Genomic DNA, 21,086 nt, shown 5'->3' on the forward strand with positions numbered 1-21,086 from the left:
TCTGGCAATGCATGGGAGTGTGGGCACTCACTATCATTGTTCTAGGACTCCAAGTTTGACTCTATTTTCATCTTTGGCTCACAAGACAGGAGACCACAATTTGTGCAGCTTTTAAGTGTCTTAAATGAATAAAAACTTGGCACTCCTGGTGTTCTTTCCTTGCACCTTAGCAAGGGATGATTCATCCTTTGTATGTTTGCTCTGTTACAGAATAGATAGCTGATCTTAGCTGCTTCAATCTTGACTTCAGGTCAGACAACCTTGCCATGTAGCTCCTTGATTTCAGCTTATTCTTGCTGCAACATAGTTTTTCTCTCCATGGGTCCTGTGTTACTAAATTTGTGATATGGATGTGCAGCTTGTATATAATGGTGGTGTTGCCTGCATTCTATTCACTACATATAGCCAGATTCTATGATTACTTAGTCTACTTGTGTTTCAACATCTGTACAATTATTGAACGGTTAATTCCCTGTAGCACTTTGTGCACGTATAATCTTCTTTTTCATATTTAAGAGTTCACTCAATTCTTAAATTTGTTATTCGTTACAATAGTCTGAGACGTTTTTCATATTCTCTTAAAATGCCGCAGACTTCTTTCTTTGCTCTTTTTCAGATTCCTTCAGGGAGCTCCTCCCTCAGATTATCGTCCCTTTGTGGATACATTCAATATGGTTGTCTCAATGGGTTTCTTCTTTTGAATATATACTGCGGTATTGGAACAACCGGTGGTATCAAACATGGCACAATCTCAACGTAAAGGAGGTAGGGGGGCAGGATTTCCTGCAGAGGCATGCGGCTGCGCCTCTACATTCTCCCCTCTGGTCGAGACCTCAACTTCCTCCTCAATTGTTTCCACATCCTGATATTTTCTCAAGAAAGAAGTGTTTCTTTGGTGTCCATATCTTCATCACCCTCCTCAGGGTGATGACTGATTTGACATGTTCATTTACACTCCAGGTCATGTAGATACACTGTCCATTCGGGGTACAATAGACCCATCGTCCCATGTATTTCTTATGATTCTTCGAATACAGGAACTTTGTTCCTTCAGGTGTTATGGTGCTGCCCTCTGTACATTTTCTGACAGCTTCATCATTCAGCTCCTTGCTTCTAGGTTCAGGTTCGATGATCTTCATTCCTGTCACGGCTCGCTCCCTTCGCTCCCGTTCCTGTCACTTGGGGGCATGTTTTGGGGGTTTTTCCCTACTGGACATTTCCTCCGAACCTTGTGCTACAGTGCTGTGATGAATTGGGCGTGCTAAAACCTTATTTTCCAAGTTACTTCCCTTCCGGATCCATTCCAGGTTTTTGGCAGCCAGCATGCTACGTTAATCTAATGACTATGCTTCCCAGAATGCCTGGCTCACTGCCTCACCTGCTCCCTTGCAGGACAAGGTTGGGTGGAGGATAGGCAACACCTGTGGCTGCAGGTGCAGCAGGCGGCACACCTGAGGGGTGTGCTCGTTAAGGAGCTTTAAAAGCCTCAGTTTACTTCAGTCCAGCGCTGGTCATTGTTGCAGTGTTCCTGTTGTGACTGGTCCCTTGTTCCTGGTTCCTAGTTTTTGTGCCTGGTTCCTAGTTCCTGTTTCTTGTTCCTCTGCCCTGGATTTCGAAATTATGTGCTTAATTTATTTCTGCTTTCTGGATTTCCCTTTCTGTCTTCCTCTGTCTGCAGGCAGCCTTTCTCTGTGCTTTATCCTTTGATGCTGCCCAATTTGCCTGTGTTCTCTGTTTCTTTGAAGCTGTCCTTAGCTACTGAAAGACTTGATGCATTAGTCTTTCCCTTTATAGATTTAGCTTCCTGCCTTTTCTCCTTGGATGGGTGGGAAAGGTTTCCTTTTGTGATATCATTTTCCCTGCTCCTGATCCTTACTTTCTATTGGGATCCATTCCATGTTTTCCATTGCACTTCTGCATTTATTTCCCATTGATTATTAGGTGTGGGGTGCTGTTGTACTAGTCCCAGTGTGAATGCCCTTTGTTTTCCTCACTATTCTATAAATCACTATTCCTACTTGCCCCTTGACTATGGTCTTATGTATTTAGTTTCCTCCACCCATTGCTGTTATAGCCTTCAGGGTCCCTGTTTGATCAACTGGGTTCGTGGGTTTACTGACATTCAAGTGGTCTTTCCGGTCCTCGTGAATACTGTTTCAAAGTTCCTTATTCAGTATCATCCAGAGTGTCAGCTCACAGATCCTGTCCTTGCTTGCCCTCTACGTGGGCTTAGCGCTGTCAGTATCTGTAATAGCATAGTGGGTAAGGAGTTTGCCGACTTTCCTTTCAGTCATAAGGAGGTTCTAAGTGCTTACCCCACATCCCTTTTCATATATTGGTATTATAGTTTCACTCTATTTGCACTCCTGGGTTTTAGTATACACTAGTCTTGGGTATTGTATGCACGTTGTTAGATTCAAAGTAGTTCACTGTGTGATTCCGTGCACATTTCCCTTGCCATATTCATTGCCTTCTTCCTTTCTTAACAGAATGACCAGCCATTATTCCCATTTGAATATGGCCAGTATAAGAAAGAAAGGCAGCAAGGCCACCAACAAGTTTGTACAGAAAGCTTCCCTTAAGTTTACCTGTGACAATCAAATCACTGATCCTGACTTAAATGAACTCCTTGTTACAAATGGGTATTTACGTGCAAAGTATTTTTCCCACAGGATGGCCCATCGTACATTGCCTGATCCTAGTTCTGTCTTTAATTTTGATCCAGATTCTATGTCCGCACAAGCCTTAGCAGCGGAAAACAACACACTGCTAGATTTACTACACACAAGTACGTCTGTTGTTGAACCCCATGATTCTGGTTGTGCTTTACTTCAGATTGAATAGTTTCATGATTCAAACATAAAGAATGGAGGGGTTCATTGCATATCTTCTGTTTTCAGCCCTCAGTCTACTGCTTACTCCTCTGCACAAGTACTTACTGTAGTCCCTAATGCCAAGAGGTCTGATGTCAGTAGTCTGCTTAAGGGTAACACAGACCAAGTCGGTAAGAGAGAGCATAGATCACAAAACCTGCAAGCAGTAAATGACAATGTACAATCAGTGCACATCCGGATGGCTAGGGCAGGATCCAGCCCTGATGCCACCATGCCTTCCCCTGTGCCTACTGATAGGGATGTACAGTTAAGGCGGGGCATGCTAAAAGCTGAACTTGAGGAGTTAAAACAAGAATACATTACTTTGCAAGAGGAGAATAAAACCTTACAGTCTTTTCTGAATACACCTCAAACTTTATCCGTTGATGAAGTGAATACTGTTCAGTCCCTGAGTGCGGAGACTTTTGTAGGTCATGATCAGTGGCAGATTTAAGGCAAAGGGCCCCGTGGGCAGCACCTGACAGAGGGCCCTAGGTGGGCGGGTCATGGAGGCGGAGCTTAGTGTGGGCGGAGTTAATTGAGGTAACAAGTGCACAATGGCAAACTTTAGGGACAAAAGCTATTTTTTATGAAGTTGTCTTTATTACAGTTGCCTAGGCAACTTTTGTTATAAAATAAAATCATCTACTCTCGACACACTAAACTCTAGTTAATGATCATTATTGGTTATTTTGTCAACCATTATATATAGACATATTCACATACAATAATCGCCCAACCAAAGTTGCCACTGATTTATCAACCTCAGAAGGATGAAAGGCTGAAGTCTCAAGTAACAGTGCTTTGAGGATATTGGGTCAGTTACGCTCCACAAACGGGGGCCTTGGAGAGGCAGGGGGGCATGGAGACACAAACGGGGGCCTTGGAGAGGCAGGGGGGCATGGAGACACAAACGGGGGCCTTGGGGAGGCAGGGGGGCATGGAGACACAAACGGGGGCCTTGGGGAGAGGCAGGGGGGCATGGAGACACAAACGGGGGCCTTGGAGAGGCAGGGGGGCATGGAGACACAAACGGGGGCCTTGGAGAGGCAGGGGGGCATGGAGACACAAACGGGGGCCTTGGGGAGGCAGGGGGGCATGGAGACACAAACGGGGGCCTTGGGGAGGCAGGGGGGCATGGAGACACAAACGGGGGCCTTGGGGAGGCAGGGGGGCATGGAGACACAAACGGGGGCCTTGGGGAGGCAGGGGGGCATGGAGACACAAACGGGGGCCTTGGGGAGGCAGGGGGGCATGGAGACACAAACGGGGGCCTTGGGGAGGCAGGGGGGCATGGAGACACAAACGGGGGCCTTGGAGAGGCAGGGGGGCATGGAGACACAAACGGGGGCCTTGGGGAGGCAGGGGGGCATGGAGACACAAACGGGGGCCTTGGGGAGGCAGGGGGGCATGGAGACACAAACGGGGGCCTTGGGGAGGCAGGGGGGCATGGAGACACAAACGGGGGCCTTGGGGAGGCAGGGGGGCATGGAGACACAAACGGGGGCCTTGGAGAGGCAGGGGGGCATGGAGACACAAACGGGGGCCTTGGGGAGGCAGGGGGGCATGGAGACACAAACGGGGGCCTTGGGGAGGCAGGGGGGCATGGAGACACAAACGGGGGCCTTGGGGAGGCAGGGGGGCATGGAGACACAAACGGGGGCCTTGGGGAGGCAGGGGGGCATGGAGACACAAACGGGGGCCTTGGGGAGGCAGGGGGGCATGGAGACACAAACGGGGGCCTTGGGGAGGCAGGGGGGCATGGAGACACAAACGGGGGCCTTGGAGAGGCAGGGGGGCATGGAGACACAAACGGGGGCCTTGGGGAGGCAGGGGGGCATGGAGACACAAACGGGGACCTTGGGGAGGGAGGGGGGCATGGAGACACAAACGGGGGCCTTGGGGAGGGAGGGGGCATGGAGACACAAACGGGGGCCTTGGGGAGGGAGGGGGGCATGGAGACACAAACGGGGGCCCTGGGGAGGGAGGGGGGCATGGAGACACTCACGGGGGGCTGGGGCAGGAGGGGAGCATGGTCCATGGAGACAGTCACGGGAGCATGGAGACACAAATCCCCACAATAGCTAAACTTACCCGTTGTTTCAGTAGGCAGGAGACAGCAAACAGCAAACACCACTCGACAGCCTCGACTCGAGCAGCACCTTCTCTTCTCAGCTGGGCCCGGGCAATGGAGATTACTTCTTTTTCCTCGTGGGATCACACCGCCGGCACATAACACTGCGTCACTGTGACGTAGACACGTCTCCTGGGCCAGTCCTGGCCCAGGATTGGAATGAACCCGGAGTGTTAAAATGAAAGGGCCCTGTTGTGTGGAAGGGGCGGGGCCCTGTTGTGTGGAAGGGGCGGGCAAGGGGCGGGCCCTGTTGTGTGGAAGGGGCGGGCCCTGTTGTGTGGAAGGGCCGGGGGGGCCCGGGGCGGGGGGGGGCCCGGTCGCCTTTTGTTTGCCTAGCGACCGTTAGATCCGCCTCTGGTCATGATACTTGTCAATATGTAAAATCTATTGGGAGTGAAAGTCCTTTTTCCAGCACAGCACTTATTCAGGGCACAGGTTTTGACAATTGTCCTACCGTTTGTCAGGAATTGCCGTTAGCTGAAGATTTACAAGCCACTCCTTTACCTAAGATTTCCTGTGTAGCAGTTTGTCATAATTCTGAGCTTCAACACATACATGCTTCTGATTTCCAAACACAATCCACAATGGTGGCATACACAGAATCAGTCACTACTGTAGGCTTAGGACCTGCCCTTGATCTAGCTGCTGAGACTGAAGTAGACATTCAAGCTGATGTGGAAAACGATGCTACCTCTGTGTTCGCTCCTCCTTCTGCCAATTTTTGTCACAACGAACAGTCACAGACAGTACAGAATTCATGTTTTGATGGACTCATTCCACAGTATACTGAACCAAAGACCCAGCAGGCAATTCCTGAACTGTTGATTGTTAATATGCCACTTTCAGAAGCTAAGACAGAGGAATGGACATTTGACGAAATCCTGATTAACAGTGACTTTACTATGGTGATTCCTCTGGTTGATTTTGACTTCTACAAAGGAAGAGATTCTGTGTCATCTACTAAGGAGAGGGACGGCAGGGGTACAGCTCAGTCTTTGGTTACTGGTGCCAAGGAGTCAGCCTCCCTAAAGGTGCTTTCCATTCCTGAGCCACAAATGTGTCTGTCGACTTCTGGGACTTCAGTCTGTCCTCCTACAACTATTGACTCTTCGATTATCCAGTCCACGGCTCTGCAGTCATCGTTGTCAAACGTGTCTTCAATCAATGAACAATTGCTATGTCTGCCAGTCACTCAAGAGCCTTCACCATGTACGTGGTTAGAGCCAAAGACCTTGACAAGTTTGTCTTCAGCTAACGAGACGGCTCCAGCTTGCATGCCCTCAGCCTCAGAATTTCCTCTGGCATGCCTGTTTTCGGCTACAGTGACTCATCCAGCGGATTATCCTTCAGCCATGGAGCCTCCGGTAGCACATCCTGAGTGCCTGTCTTCGGTCCCAGAGCCTACTGCTAGTTTGGCTTCAGTTCATGAGAGACCTGTATCCTGCTCAGCCTCGCTGCCAATATCGGAGGTGCACCTGTCTACTCTGTCTGATCATGTTGCATATTCTTCTACTTCAGAGTTACCTCCTGAATCCCAACCATTTATTACGGATGAACGTCCAACCTGCCCTTCTTATGCTTCAGGAGGATCACCAGAAGGCCTGCCTTTTACACAAGTTGATTCTCCCAACTGTTTGACTGTAGAATCAGTGCCTCCCGAATATGCAACATCTGAGTCTGAGACTTCTGCCAGCTCTCTCTTCAGAAACATCAAGCTGGATCACGACTCGGGAGGGCCTTACATGCAAGGCCGTTGGACTTGCCTGGAGTGTTACGAGAGGGAGACGGATACCATCCGCCATGGCCCAGTCACCGAACAAGTAGCCGACCAGGATAACGGGCTGGACGGTTCGCATTTGGGGGCCGGTTTGGATCAGCCGCTTGACAGCTTTTTTGTTGCCGGATCCCACATGAGCCTGAGGGAGGGGACGGGTACGGCCCCCCAGCTGCTGCACCATCCGTGTGCTAGTAGCCAAAGGAAGGGTATGACTGCTGCAGTTCAAGATGTGCCTGTTTTTGCTCCTGCTGCGAGTGTGCCTGATGTACCAAGTACTGCGTCTATCACTCCTATCGGTATGCCAAATGTCCCTGCGGTTGTATCCCACGTGCAACAAGGTGGCTACATGACTGACACCAGGAGTGCCAGCCTCGTACAACCCATTGGACTTCCAGGCCCCCAAGGCGTGGAACAGATGCAGTCAAACCTTGGCCACCCTCAACCACAGGCCTTTAACCAGATGGATGATGGGAGAAGATCCAAACCTCTACCTCGGCCGCCACCTTCTTTTTCTGAACATGAACATTTCCTGAAACCTGCTATTTTCTCACCTCCTGTGTGTCCGCTCTCAGCAGGGAAGCTACCAGAGCATCTACCATTGTCTAAAGCATGTTGCACCAGCCTGCCTCCCTCCACAATGATGTATGAGTGTTCGCTCCCAGAGACTGAGCTTCCTGGACCTTCCAACTCTGCTTCGGGTCCTGCAAGTCCTTCATGCCTTTCTTCGAGCCATGAGTCTCTTCTTCACCGAAAACCTGCCTATGGCTCTTCTAGACTGCGGCCTGATTCTATTCATTCCAGTCCCTCTGCTTTTGCCCGCGGGTCATCGTTTCCGTCAGTGCCACCTCCGAAGACAAAGCGCTCCTGTCATGGAAGGAAGATGTTTTGTGCGGGTGACGACCGCCTGGAGTCGGCCGTGGGAGGGGGTATAGTGTCACGGCTCGCTCCCTTCGCTCCCGTTTCCGTCACTTGGGGGCATGTTTTGGGGGTTTTTCCCTACTGGACATTTCCTCCGAACCTTGTGCTACAGTGCTGTGATGAATTGGGAGCGCTAAAACCTTATTTTCCAAGTTACTTCCCTTACTGATCCATTCCAGGTTTTTGGCAGCCAGCATGCTACGTTAATCTAATGACTATGCTTCCCAGAATGCCTGGCTCACTGCCTCAACTCCTCCCTTGCAGGACAAGGTTGGGTGGAGGATAGGCAACACCTGTGGCTGCAGGTGCAGCAGGCGGCACACCTGAGGGGTGTGCTCGTTAAGGAGCTTTAAAAGCCTCAGTTTACTTCAGTCCAGCGCTGGTCATTGTTGCAGTGTTCCTGTTGTGACTGGTCCCTTGTTCCTGGTTCCTAGTTTTTGTGCCTGGTTCCTAGTTCCTGTTTCTTGTCCCTCTACCCTGGATTTCGAAATTATGTGCTTAATTGATTTCTGCTTTCTGGATTTCCCTTTCTGTCTTCCTCTGTCTGCAGGCAGCCTTTCTCTGTGCTTTACCCTTTGATGCTGCCCAATTTGCCTGTGTTCTCTGTTTCTTTAAAGCTGTCCTTAGCTACTGAAAAACTTGATGCATTAGTCTTTCCCTTTATAGATTTAGCTTCCTGCCTTTTCTCCTTGGATGGGTGGGAAAGGTTTCCTTTTGTGATATCATTTTCCCTGCTCCTGATCCTTACTTTCTATTGGGATCCATTCCATGTTTTCCATTGCACTTCTGCATTTATTTCCCATTGATTATTAGGTGTGGGGTGCTGTTGTACTAGTCCCAGTGTGAATGCCCTTTGTTTTCCTCACTATTCTATAAATCACTATTCCTACTTGCCCCTTGACTATGGTCTTATGTATTTAGTTTCCTCCACCCATTGCTGTTATAGCCTTCAGGGTCCCTGTTTGATCAACTGGGTTCGTGGGTTTACTGACATTCAAGTGGTCTTTCCGGTCCTCGTGAATACTGTTTCTAAGTTCCTTATTCAGTATCATCCAGAGTGTCAGCTCACAGATCCTGTCCTTGCTTGCCCTCTACGTGGGCTTAGCGCTGTCAGTATCTGTAATAGCATAGTGGGTAAGGAGTTTGCCGACTTTCCTTTCAGTCATAAGGAGGTTCTAAGTGCTTACCCCACATCCCTTTTCATATATTGGTATTATAGTTTCACTCTATTTCCACTCCTGGGTTTTAGTATACACTAGTCTTGGGTATTGTATGCACGTTGTTAGATTCAAAGTAGTTCACTGTGTGATTCCGTGCACATTTCCCTTGCCATATTCATTGCCTTATTCCTCTCTTAACAATTCCTACCACCTTTTTTTCTGTTCTATTGCATTGGGCAATCGCTAATCTGATTACACAGAATCTGAACATCACCATCACTAATATTACTTCAAGAATCATCTTGAATATATTTGCCAACCACTGTGGAATCCACGAGAATATGGAGGCAAACCAACAGTCATCATCACTGTCATCTGTCTCATCTTCCATTTTGGTATATAGGTCTGTCAGCAACGTTATGGCCTCTGTCAAGATCCCATTTTGCTTATCGTGAGAAGGTATGAATGTGTAACATGATGCCCCGATTTTGGCGAAAACGCCTCCTTCCATCGCTGTTATCATATCAAGGAAATATCTGTACTGGTGTGTCATCAGTCGTATGGCCCTCAGCTCTTCCTTGATAGTGTTGAATCCCTTTATGGTAACATTGATTGTCTGTAGAAGCTCCCATTTGGTGATCTGTGGCCACTCAGCGTTTGCTCCTGTTTGGATCCCAGGCATGAATATAGTCATAAATATTGCAGCAGTCTTGCTGAACAACCTGTGTTCCTCAGTAATGGAGTCATATGCTGTTATTGATTTGGCTGAGAATTAATTCTCTCTTCTTGTCCAAAAGAGAAGTTCAAGTGATCTTTTTTTTCTAAAATGGACATCCACTTTTGGAAATTCACCAATGTTCAGATTGCTTTGAGGAATCACTAATGCTGGAACATGGATGAACAAAAAAGAACATACCCCGCCCAATCCGTGGGAAACTTTATGTAAGCTATAGATCCACAATCCCAATATCGGTCCATAAGGGTGGCTGTCCCCTCTCCCATCCTAGAAACGTCAATTGTGGTTTTGCATTCTTTCGTAATTCTTTCTGTGCCTTCGGAAGCACTGTGTCACATTAACCCATGTCAGTAGTTTGGAATGTTTGGCCCCTGACTTTAAACACCCATCATTCAGTTTCTGCACCTCTTGCACGTAATCTGTTTTCAGTAGGTGTGCTGCACAAGGCATCATTCATTCTTGGAGGAGTTCACTCATCCATAGATCAATAATTGAGTTTTTTCCCAACATCAAGGTGATCCCGCTATTTCTGTCACATCAGGGAAATTCATTCTCATAATTTCTTCAATGACTACTTCATCCTGTCCTACAACAGGATACACAAGAATCTTGCTCTTCGATTCAGGCTCCTTTACCATTTGTAGCATTTTGATATAATCATCCTAGTATGGAAATGACCATTTCAATATCCATCGCAAGGTCGCCCAGCTTCCTTGGAATTGTCCTCAAGTTGTACATGTTGCAAGATGCCTGAGGCACTTTGCATCATGCTCTGGAACCTCGCTGGCAATGCAAGTGTGTACTGTATTCATGGCTTAGGGGATGAGAGAGCAGATGTAGCAACCCTCCTTAGATGCTTTTTCCCCCACTTTTCTCATTTGTTGATACCACATGTTATTCCGCAGGTGAGCTTTGAAATCTAGATAGGTATTTACCCCTTCACTATCTTTCTCTGCATCTATTTTGTGTCTCCCAAAATCTGGAGCGTAATCATAAAGTAAATCAAAAGTTGTTTTTACAGTAGGGAGAACCACAGGGACTTCTTCAGCAGACATACTGACATGATAGAGACTGTGAAAGATGAGGAACATAAAGACAAAGAGAACAATCATGCAAGTGTATATTATGCATAATAACATAGGCAACCATTTCTTGCTCCACCCTACAATTCGTTGCACTTGTTCATTTTCTAGAACCATGCCACTCTCTTCATTTAGCATGTCTAATGCAATCATCAAGTTTATGTTTGTAACTTTAAATTCTGTTCAATTACAGCATTAAGGAATCTTCTTATCACTGGACCATTTTTAGGATCTTGCAAGAAAGTGTGAATATCAGCATCTCTTCTAACAAGAGCAGGGTAAGACTGAAGTATGAACACAAAGACAGCTAGCACAAGCTGATGAACATTACTATCGGCAGGTACCATATGTTTAATCACTTAAAACAAATATTCTCCATGAAATGAATCTGGGTACTGATCTCGTTTCCAATTTCTGATCAAGAACTGACGTTTAGGCATATCTCTGATGCATTATCGTCTGCTTCAATATATAATTCTAGAAGTTTATTTCAAAATTCCTGGAATTCTGTGCACGTCTGTTCACTCTCTGCTAGACTATCTATAAGAAGTGTTCATTGAATTCCAGTCCAAATAAAATATGTATCAATCATTTGTTGTTTTATAGTCCTTCTTCTAGGTCATCGACCGGGTCTGTACACGCCGAAATTCTTCTTCTTGTCTTGCTTCTGGATCAGCAACGGTGAGTGGGCAGGTCTCTCCTTTATAAACCTTTTCATCACCCAGGTGTAGCCAAGCTCTTCTTCCTTGCACCTCGGCAGCAGAAGTGGACACTTCTTCAATTATAATAGGGCCATGAAAACGCAGCTCATGCAACTTCCTGGTAAAGTTTTTAATTAAATCTCGGTCCCCAACATATAATTTAGGTGATGGTAATAGTTTGCTTGGATTGGTTCTCGAACTATCTTCTTCTGTGTTCTTAGACTGACCCACCTGGTGCTTGACTTGATCTGAAATGAGGTCATACATGTCAAATAATCATGTATCGCATCACCTTAAATTTAAGCTACGCCCTGGGCATCACTTCTACTCCTAAACGGAGGTGTAAGGGGCATTCTCATGTGATGTCCTGTAACTTGCTTGTGCGGGGTGAGGTGGTGGTCTGATCCTGGCCTGATCCTGACTGATTCCGAATGGCATATGAGGCTAGGGGTAGGCAACACAGCAATCCCTTTTTCAAGGTCAATTTATTCTCAGCAATCCTTTCTTTGAAGTGGCCGTTGAGTCTCTCACATATTTCGTTCACTTGTGGGTGATAAGCAGAAGAAAACATGTGCATTATATTCAATAGAAGCCATATCTGTTGAAATAGCTCATTGACAAAATGCGGCACATCATCAGATCTTAGCACGTTACACACACCCCACCTCGGGAACACCTTGCACACTAAAAACTTTGCTGCGCAAGTGGCATCAGGTTGTGTGCATGGCCTCGATTCGATCCACCTAGAAAAGGGGCACACCATCACTTATAGATACCTATATCCATTACATACCTGCAGCATATCAACATAGTTGATATGTAAATGCTGAAATTGACCATTTGGTTGAGGTATTACTCCTCTAATCATTCTCAGTGTATGCCCAGCAGTAAACATTTGACACATAGTACTGTACACCGTAAATAGTCCAATGTGTTCCAACAAATTAGGAATTAACCAGTCTTCTGCAATTGTAGCAGCAAGACTTTCTCTAGTTACATGCGTGGGGTAATACAGCTGTTCAAGCGCAACCTTTAATGAATGTACTGGCATCACTGGCTTTCCAGTGCTGTACTGTCACCATAATGCTTCAGTGGGGGATAAAGAACACCCCCTTTGTTTCCATAATTCTTGCTCTTCCTGTGGTGCACTTCCTTGAATCACTATTAATTGGGTGATTGACAAGTTATTAATCCCCTCTTGCACTAGCATCGTTGGAACTACATTTTCTTTAATACTCTCAGAGTCAAAACTCGAAATTTCTGGGAAATATGCAACCCTTTTGGCTTCTTTATCTGCGGCTTCATTCCTACAAGAGATAAAGGGCCTCATTACACGGTAGGAGGTAACCATGGCGCTGTTAGCGCCATGGTTGCCGCCGATATTTTACCATGTCTGCCTTGGTGGATGGCGGAATTACTGCCCTACTCCAAGGTGAGCGGGGGCGGTAATTCCCCATTCACCAAGGCACTTCCCCATTCCCATTTTTGCCCCCATAGGGCATAATGGGAATGGGAAAGGAGCTAATTACGGTACCGCAAATTGCGGTACTGTAATTAGCACCGAGGTCCCTTTGCGGCACCCTACTTTAACGGCTGGTAAAACCAGCCGTTAAGGTCGGGTCCCGCAGAGGGAACTCGCAGTAAGACGTTAAGGGTTTACCGGTACCGGTGTCCTTACCGGTACCAGTAAACCCTTACTGTCTACCGTGTAATGAGGCCCAAAATCCGTTCACTTAGTATGCACAGCGCACATAACAACCGCTATGGCTACTGCGAGTTGTAGTGCCTTGGTGAGTCTATACAGTAAGGATGCATGCTGCACTACAGTACTGTCTAGGTGGAGGTAACCCCTCCTTTTCCAACGTGCTAACTCTACGTATATGGTTGATGTCGCATAGGTAAAGTCGCTGTACACTATCACATCCTGCTGTTCGTGTTTCTCAAGTGTGACAATAGGCACCACTAATTCTGCTGCTTGCGCTGAAAAATGAGACGTTAGCCTTGCACTCGCCCTACTTCAAATTCTCCATTTAATCAGTGTATTATCTATGTGATGCCTGAATGCTTTTCCCCACTATTCTGATAAATTTTCGAAGACCCATCAATAAAGTGAATCTCCCCTCCTGCTAAAGCATTCTCTTATACATGGGGTATAACATCATAAAATTCAACATAATTAGCACAGTCATGCACATTATCACCTTCTTCTACTGTCTCAGCTATAAATCTGGTATTGTTCTCTAATTTACATCTTACGATTTTAATTGCTGGGTTAGAAATCATTACCTCATAGCTCTCTGGGATGTCAATGTGCCCTTGGGTTTCTCTAAAATGGCAAATAGAGCATGCTCCACGAAGAGGGTCAAAGAGCAGCACATAACAGTACTTGTAGACTTCTCTATCGCAAACACTGCACCTGACAAAGATTGTTCACAAGGGAAGTGTCCTCTCATAACTGATCTAAAATTCCACTGTAATATCCCAAAGGTTTGTACCCCAATGTGGTTCTCTGTGTCCCATTTGTGTGTGAAAACAAATACAATTCCCCATTGTAAGTGGGAATTCCTAAAACAGGGGCTGTATACATTGCTTTTTTTCAACTCTTCAAATCCTTCCTCCATTTCTTTAGTACATTCTAGTTTTGTTTTTATTAATGTGTGCTTTATTTTATGCTTGCAGAAGTGGCCTTGTATATGTGCTATAACCAATCACCCAGTCTCTAAAATAGTTGCATAAACCCAAAAACTGTTGCATATGTCTCACTGTGTTTGGTTTTGAAGTTTTCATAATTGCCTCAGCTCTCTCAGGTGTCACTTTCTTTCATTCATGTAAAACCAACTTACCTATATATAACACCTCTTCTTGGCAGTATTGTAGCTTTTCCTTGTCTACTTTATATCCCTTGTCTGCTAGAATAGGCATCAACTGAACAGAATCCTGTCTGCACTTATCTTTTGTGGTGCTGCGAATCAAAGTGTCATCTACGTATTGTATAACCGGACTCTTGAGATCAATATTGCCTATATTCATCTGTAGGTCTCAGTTAAAGAGTGTTGGAGACTCACAGTACCCTTCAAGCAGCCTATTATGTTTCAATCTTTTTTGGCGAAATATACATTAAGTCAAATCTTGTGAGTCCTTATGCAACAGGATCGAGAAAAATGCATCTTTCAAATCAATCATCATGAAATATCAAGCTTCCACTGGGGTATTGCACAATATTTTGCCCGTATTCGGAACTAAAGGAAACTCTGCATCTACAATCTGGTTAATCGATCTCATATCCTGTATAAATCTCAATGACCCCCCTTTAGATTTCTTAATCTAATACAATGCCATATGACACAATGACTATGGTGGCACCAGAGTCCCTTGATTCATCAGCGCTTAAATAGTCTGAAATATACCCTCATCAGCTTCCCGAGACATGGGGTACTGTTTTGCTTGAGGTAAAATTTCTCCTGACTGAAGCTTTTTTTTAACCTTTATTTAACCTCTCCTATACCATTCAATAAACCTACGTCATGAGGGCCTGTGGAAAATGTTCCTGAAAAAATGCTGTTCTTTGACACATTATCGCCATTCGATGCTCATGAAAAATACCATCTCATCATCACTTTGGTCTTCCCCGAACATATCATCATCAATTATGTCAGTTTATCTATACCCTTCCGCAAGAGCTATCACTGTTCTGCATGTTCTACCCTAATCGTCTACTCCTTCAAGCACTGCCATTTCGCTTTGTACTATGGCTGCTTCCTACTCTCTAGGAATAGTCTGTACACCTTCCTCATCCATAGGTATTTGTGGTCTAAACAGAAACTCATGAAGTATTCTCACAATCTTACCCACCAGGCCAGGCAGCCACATCAACAACATGCTCACTTCAAATAGAAAAACCTCTGGATCTACTGCAACGCCTCAAAGAGCTACTTGCCCTGTAAATGCTAATATGAACTCTCCCACGTTTAAATAGTGTATTCCTGGAATGGAACACACTGTTCTTTGACCAGTAAATGAAATTGTCATGTTAAGTTTCGTCATGAAATCTCTTCCCAAAATATTAACCGGTGTCTATCTTGAATAAAACAAGGTAACGGGCATGTCACATTCTCCTATGGAGACTGGTAATTTGTCAGCAAAAGGAACTCAACTTGGAGCTCCAGAGAACACTTGAACATTCATGGCAATACCTGACATTGGTTATTTTCCCTCTCATATACACAAACAAGTTGCTCCAGTGTCTACAAGAAAAGGCTTTTATTCCTATCGTCACATCGACCCTTGGTTCCTCATGGGGATCTGGTGTCACAGATAGTACTGAACACATCAAGTCACCCTGTGAGCTGTCCTATTGTGGATACAGGTTCATCCCCATCCCTGTGAAATGATTTCCTCCTACCACAGTGACACCTCCTATTCTGGGTGTCAATACTTGACCTGTGTTTGCAAATTCCTTTGTCTGCATAGGGGCTTGTTGTGACTGCCCCTGTGGCAAATTCATTTGTACTTGTCCCTGCTGTGGCACCTGTTGTACTCATAGTGCTTGTGTCTGATAAGATATAGGATCCTTGGCAAAGCCTTCTCTGTTCTGTGTGCTATATGGTGGATGGTAAGCGGTATTCCCTCTAGAGAACTGTCAATTTTGTACATTCCCTTGGCTCCCACATACACGTGCGATGTGTCCTGTCATTCCACAATTCCAACATACTGTAAGAAATCTTCTATTAGTCCTTGCTTGGTTATATCCTCCCTGTGCATTCTGATTCTCATTCTGTGCACCTTGAAACCTACACCTTGATTATTTTGAAATCCTCGTCCTCTTCCTTTATAACCCAAACCTCAGCATCGTTGTGCAAACCGATATCCACCTTGGTCCATCGGGTGCAGACTATTCGCCTGTGATGCACCCATTGCTTCCTGCATTTCCAATACACCCCCTCTTGTCACTTTCGCCCCTTATATGGCAAATATTGACAATTATTTCTGAACTAATTTGGCTTCCTCCATTTTTCTATTCTCATCCTTCTTTTGGTTTTTCTCTTGTAATAACCGGCAATGGTGTACTATTGTAAATTGTATCTCAGACCATTGCTTTGCTTCCAGCCCTTCTCGTTTCTTCATCTGCCTCTGCACTGGCTCAGGCAACCCCTGACATAAAATGTGGTAAAATAATGCCAGTCTTTTTCCACGGCCAGCAAGTTTCAAGCTGCCATTTCTCCTGATTATCCTGAATGTAAGACACATGGTCTTCACCTTCCTTCATTTTATGTGTCATAATTACACCCATGTCTGATGTGTAAGGATACTGTACCCTGAGTGCCCTCCAAACATCTGCTCTACAATTATTAAACAGCGCCCCATCATGCGCTGTGTTTAGTGCAGTCACACTTGAATATCCCACTCTCCTATGTATGTCATCAGCCCTCTCTCCAGAAATGGCTGCCAGGAGACCTTTTAGGTCCCCTATGGCCAACGTATTTCCTCTTGTCATTTCCTCTAATTTGTATATCCATTTCCCAGCCCCCAATGTCAAACTAGGGAGCTTGCATTTTAAGTTATCCTTATCCATCTGTGGCCATGGAATATGTTGTGGTCTTGCTCCCCCTTTCTCTAACAAGGGACACTGTGTAAACCATGTCCCATATTCAGATCCCACTATTTGTCTATTCAAGGCAGGTATAAACGTCCATGTCTGTCTCCTTGTGGGTAATGATCTTAACCTGCTTACATATGGTGCGACTCTCCCTTCTTACTATGTGATCGTCCTTGGGGACCCTCAGGATATGCTATGGGATCTGGTGTTCTATATTTAGGCTGTTCCAGATCCAACTATCTCACTTCCTTATCCATTTGCAGACTTCCTACAGGGGCGCACGCACTCCCTCCTTGTGCCCCAAAACCAGACTCCCTTTCTACGTCTGACATATCTAGTCCCCTACTAGTGTGGCAATTATCCCCTTCACCCTTATCCAAGTTCAGTCTTCTCAAAGACAATGTTCGACCGTCATCACTGAACAGGTTTCCCTCTTCACTTCATTATTGAGATATTGAGGATCGATCATCGTTCCCTTGAGTTCCATACTCGCTACTTAGCTTTAACTGTTCACAGACCTTATTGATCCTTTCTCCAATGCTTTCCGCATCAAATCTTTCTTCTTCTAGTGCTACTCTAGATACTGCTGGCATTACTTCCTTTATCGGAAGAATTTTGTCCACTATGTCCCATCATATTTCTGGGCTCTCCCTCATTTGTTCTTTATGAGTGAGACTGGCATCATGACCTCACTGTCTCCTTTTTCATTCTTTTTCTTCATCGACTTCTCTTCGCTTTCTCGCATCCCTTCAAATGCTTTCTTCCTCTTGCCTCATTCTTCTCCTCTTCTTCCCTTCATCTCTGTAATGTTTTGTCACTTAATCTTTGTGCTTCTTCCTCCTCTCCTTTCTTTCCTTTCTATCCCTTTCTTCTATTGCTCTCTGTCTATGGTTGTACTTTCTCTGTTCTTCCACCCGTTCTTCTATTTTCTCTTGCTCCTCCTGATATATCTGCTCTCGTCACTCCCTGCTTTTCCTTTTCTGCTCATCCTCTTTCAATCACTTCTCTCGTACTTTATCCTTTCTTTCTTGTTCCTCCTTATCTTCTCTTTGCCTAACTTCCTCTATACTTTTCCCATCTATTTTGAGTAATATCTGTCCGCCCATCCATTCGTTTTGTATGAGCGCTACCTCGTCAGCCTTATACTTCTCTCCTTTCCATGTCTTAATCTCCCTGTCTATTTCTGTTGACAAATTTGAACGCTCACTCTTTCCTTCCTTGTCTTGTATGATCTTATAAATCTCTTCCTTTCTCTTATTCTCCTCTGGACTATCATCAGTACTGTAAGCGGGGGTACATATATCGGGTTACTATACCCTGCTGCTCCTTTCAATTCCTTTAAAGGATACACCCCTATTTCCTCTGTAACAATATTCTTTGTTTCCGTGAGGTAAGGGGAGCTAAGGGCTCGACGCCTTCCTCCTTGTGCTGATTAATCATCCCATCTTCAAGTGGTAAATCTTCTCTTTCCTCTTGATACATCTTCCAGAGCTCTAAAATTGCTAATCTTTTCTCTAATTTCTTCCTTGTGTACGCAACGTGCAAGTATGTAGTGTTGCAATACCGCATTTGACAATGATCCCCCTTGTGGCCACGGCATCAAAATGTTATCTACCTTGCTTTTTACCCATTCCGCACTATACTGTGTGAGCTTGGGCATATGTTTTGGCAGTGTCTTGCATAGGTGCATGGGAGGTGTATCCCCCATAATGACAAGTCTCACTTGGCTGTCAATACTTACCAGATTGTTAAATAGACATTATTCTTTGACTTAAATCACCACTTTTAAGGGTTTTTAAAACAACAAATATGAGCAAGCACCATCAATTGCTGCTCAAGCCTCTAATTTCAATAGTCTGTCTATTCCCTTGATTGGCGTACCTATTCTCTGGATTGGCGCCAATCTCTTTGCCATATTCAATCACTGTTGCTATGACATGATATGATATGGCATTTATAACGCGCCTATACACAAGTATTTCAAGGCGCTCCTCAACCTTTTCAATTTTTCACATTCTCTCTGCCTCTAAACGAGTTTGGCGGTAACCCTTAAATGCAGCAGTAACGCTATTACCACCGCATTTAAGGGTCTGCCAAATCACAGGCTTGGCGAATTTACCCCCAGGTCTGAGTTGGGGGCAAATCCGCCATGATTTTGCAGATTTTTGGCGATATTACCACTGGCAGTAATACCGCCGGTGGCCATAGAACTGAACATTCCCCATTGAGCCCAATCGGGAATGAGAAATTCCCAAATGGACCCAAAAGGGAATGAGGACTTACCGTTCTGCCAAACACATGATCCGGTGCTAATAGCGCCAGGGGTTTGGCGGTAGTGCTAATAGCCCCAGCAGTAATACCACCGGGTTTAGCACCCAACTCGTGATGAGGCCCTCTATCGCTCTTTGATATTTTTACTAAACAAACAACATTCAGACTGGTCAAACATTACACATTAGGAACACTGTGATCACCTTTTCCCTCGCCTTTACTTTATACCCTATGCAGGGTTTGAGACATCATTTTATGTAATCCTGATTACGCGTTTTATATTTCACCCTACTCCCATTGGCGTTTGAGATGTCTTCTAGCCGCTATCTCTTCTCTTTACAGTATTTCCTGTTACTCAAAAATTATCACAATCCCTATCCCTTTTTTGCCATTCCCCTTAAGCTACTTACCATTCGTGAATTGACTCAAGGCCTTCGGTATCGACTCCTCCTCCAATCCGACCACTTCTCCTTTCACCCGCAGAGTGCCCGTGTAAACCGGGCAGGGATTTTGTCAAAGGGGGAGCTGCCGACCGTCTTGGTCCATAGGAAACCCTGCGATCTTCCAGCTAGCGGTGAAGGATGCCCGATCATCCGAAACACTGGAGGAAAACTAGTTTGGATCTATTTTAACCATCCGCACACTACCACGTGAGCTTAGGGCCCTATAGAAACATGCATACAAAGGATGGGTTCACAAAATAACTCAGAGTCCGAAAAACCGAACCAACTCAGGAAGATGGCAAAGCACTGTTTTATTGACAATTATCTAAAACAGGGAGTTACAACGAACATCAACAGGCGTACGCTCGATTTCTATCAACAATCTTTTCATAAAAACAAGATTACATACTCAAAATGTGTCAGAGGTGATGTCATGATACGTGACAAAAATTAAAAACCTACTGGGGATCGAAATAGGCTTAAGGGGAACATCTAAGTATACATTACATAGGAACTAGGATTGTGATTGGCTGCCCACTGTCAGGTGGGTAAGACATGCCTAACTCTAAAACATGCCATCTTTAAAACCATTAAGTACACGGTTTCTAATTGGTCTTCACACTATAAGGTCCTTCGTTATATGGACCTCTACAATTGGTTGGCAGGTTTGTGCCATGTCTGGAATTTGTTTCACTTAGCAGCATGTAAGCCGAGTTCCAGGTGCAAGGAGGTGGGCCTGACTCTACCTCCCCACCCAATTAGCCCAGAATCTCTCATCACCCAAACCATCTGCCATGAGGATTGTCTTTGAACTTGGCCTTGCAAAGTATCCTTGTCTCTAGGAATACATGGGAGTGCGCCCACTCACTATTGTTGTTCTAGGACTCCAATTTCGGCTCTATTTTCAGCCTTGGCTCACATGACAGGAAAGCATGATTTGGACAGTTTTGCAGCTTTTAAATGTCTTAAATCAATACAACTTGGCACTCTTGGTGTTCTGTCTTTGTACCTTAACAAGGGATGATTCATCCTTTGTACGTTCGCTCCTTAACAGAATAGATAGCTGACCTTGGCTGCTTCAATCTTAACTTCAGGCCAGACAAACCTTGCCATGCAGCTCCACAATTTCATCTTATTCTTGCTCCAACATAGTTTTTCTCTTCATGGGTCTTGCCTTACTAAATTTGTGATACCAATGTCCAGCTTCTATATAATGGTGGCTTCACCTGCATTCTATTCACTACATATAGCCAGCTTCTATGATGACTTAGTCTACTTGTGTTTCAGCATCTCTATGCTACAGAGAATCAACAGTTCAATAATTGAACGGTTGATTCTCTGTAGCACTTTGTGCATGTATAATCTTCTTCTTCATAGTTAAGAGTTCACTCAATT

Source organism: Ambystoma mexicanum, chromosome 6q, assembly GCF_040938575.1.
Source record: "Ambystoma mexicanum isolate Mex_15411 chromosome 6q, UKY_AmexF1_1, whole genome shotgun sequence".
Lineage (NCBI taxonomy): Eukaryota > Metazoa > Chordata > Amphibia > Caudata > Ambystomatidae > Ambystoma > Ambystoma mexicanum.